The 2,583-nt window shown below is 33.5% G+C and overlaps 1 pseudogene; it reads left to right on the top strand.

Annotated features, from left to right (window-relative positions):
- Positions 1-1,304: 1,304 nt before the first annotated feature.
- LOC117238602 lies at positions 1,305-1,773 on the top strand (annotated as a pseudogene).
- Positions 1,774-2,583: the final 810 nt, after the last annotated feature.

The raw sequence follows: 2,583 nt of genomic DNA, 5'->3' as shown, positions 1-2,583 counted from the left end.
ACTCCGTCAATCCAAAAGAGGCTGCCCTTATATACTCCTGTCCCCGCTCCTCGGGTTAATCTTTGTTCTAAGGAGAGCCATATAATCATTTCATACCTCTGTCAAGTACATGTCCCTCCCGTGACCGTGGCTACGTCCGGTGACCTGCCATGTCACTTCGAGCCCAAACCCATCGTCATAAAGTCAGATTGGAACATTAAGACTATTTCTTATTTTTATTACTTAAGGGCGGCTATAGTAAAAGTCTGGACTAGTGTATTGGGGTTTGTCCCAACATTCCGAACGGGAAATCCCGCTGTCTTTCCTTCTCCGACATACACAATATAAAAATGCAATATAATAAACTTTCTATTTCCTAGGTATTTTTTTAAAAAATCTATATTTTCGTTAATAATTCTGCATCGAACAACGACCATACATATAAAATTCAACACTTAATTGATGTGATTATTGTTAATTGCGGAAAAATATATAATTCAGGAGCAGTAATGGTTGTTGATGAATTCATAATTCCTTTCTGTAGCAGATTATTTTTTCGATACCACAAAAAAAGCTGTGTACTGCAAAAGAATATAATTGGTCATACAAAATTCACAGTAGCCAGGACAAAACTGTTTTTGATTTGGCAAACCGGGTACCACGATAGCAAAATTATGCGAGTCGTTATTAAATTAGAGAACAATCATTATAACAGGAATTATCACACAAGTATTCGACTAGCAAAATATTTAAAAGGTAAGGAGTGCGAATTATATGGCACAATACGCAAAAATAAAAAACATACCTACAATAATAACAAACGGAAAGCGAAAGTCCTGTGAACGTATTGTTAGGCAGGGAAATAACATAACAATTTTAATAATAATGATATAAATAGATAATATGCTACTGAGAATATAACTGCACCCAAATAAAAGTCAATTTTATAATCTCAGGAAGAAATAATCAGACACTTGTTAGCCACATCAAATAAAAACGAAGAAAGAGTTAACCCGTTAACCTACATCCTCGAGTTAAACTCGTGGTACGTTCTTCGGGCCAAACATAAAGAACACGAACATGAAACGTAGTGCGTTCTTCGGTCAATTATAAACAACACGTGCGATAAACATGGTACGTCCTTCGGGCCAAACATAATGAACACGACCATAAAACGAAATACGTTTTTTCTGGTCAATTATGTATAACACGAGCACGAAACGTTGTACGTCCTTCGGGCCAATCACAAACAACATTTTTTTTTCTTAGCCACATTCCGACAGCCAGATATATTTTCTTGAAAAATATTAGAAAGGTACCCTTAAAAATGTCTTCAAAAAGGATGTTAAGCGTTGTTGAAGACAGTGAAAGTTCTGCTTACATCGCAAAAAGTGATTTGATAGATATTTTAAATAAAGTGACAGTAGTGATATTTTAATTCCTTTACCAAAACGTTTTAAGCGACTAGTTAATGAAGATGATATCGAAGATGAAAATCACAGTAATCATCAACAATCAGAGCTATGGATTTAGAAAGAAGAAACTAATGAACCAACAATCTGGAACTATACGAAGATTCCTGGCATAGAAGTAGCAACTTTAAGTCAGTTAGGTGAAGACAGAAAAGAATTAGACATTTCTAATATAATATTTGATAATATATATTGAGAAAAAATTGTCACAGAGACGAATCTATACGCAAATAATGAACAATAACAATAAAAGACTAAAAATATGGAAACTTGGTTTCCTGTAGACTGTGGTGAAATGAAAATATATTTTGCATTATGTATGATAATTTATAAATTTTTGCAAATTTTATCAAGTAATAGTTATATTAATAGTAATAGTTAGTTATAATAATTTTATCAAGTAAAGTTAATAATGTAAAATATGTGTTTATTTAGAAATTCTAATAAAGATGTTATTGAAATATTTTTTATCATTCACTTTAAAATAATAAATGTTTCTTGTTCAATGATCAATTTGTAGTAATTATTTATCAAACATTTTGCAACATAAAATTAGTTGTACCTTATACATCAAAAGAGCGGTGCGACTTGACAACTTCGAACGCTCAGCTAGACCGTGAAATAGTTCGATGTCTGACCGACCCTGCAGAGGAAATCGGTTATGTTTCTTTCCTTACGGTGCGAATTTCGACAAAAGAATCGGCAATCGTTGCACAGCAACCTCATCATTTCTCAGTCAATCAGACCTATCAAGCGTTCGGCCGCAAAGTAATCTCAAAAGAATTCTAAACGTTACTTCTGCAATTCTGTCTACTTATATATTTATTGTCTTAGTGTGAGATGATAAATACACTAAATGTCGTGTAGTAAGCGTAAGCGAAATATGTTAATTATTTGCAATAAAATTAAAAGCATTGGAATGTTTGGATAATGGTGAAAATCTGATATGTAATGATTTGTATATCAGGAAGAATACATCGAATGACCGGCGGAGAAACCGGAGAGATTTAGAGCTCCATGACTTTAGCGTAAAAAAAATAATTAATGCGTTGTAGATATGGCTCGTCTAGGAACCGCGAAGAGGAACAGCTCTTGGTGAGCCAATTTTAGAAAAGAAGGCAATCCAATCGCA

This window comes from Bombus vosnesenskii, unplaced genomic scaffold (assembly GCF_011952255.1).
Source record: "Bombus vosnesenskii isolate JDL3184/JDL3185 unplaced genomic scaffold, Bvos_JDL3184-5_v1.1 scf7180000013571, whole genome shotgun sequence".
Classification (NCBI taxonomy): domain Eukaryota; kingdom Metazoa; phylum Arthropoda; class Insecta; order Hymenoptera; family Apidae; genus Bombus; species Bombus vosnesenskii.
Note: the sequence above shows the minus strand (reverse complement) of the source record. Positions and strands in the feature narration are given on the sequence as shown.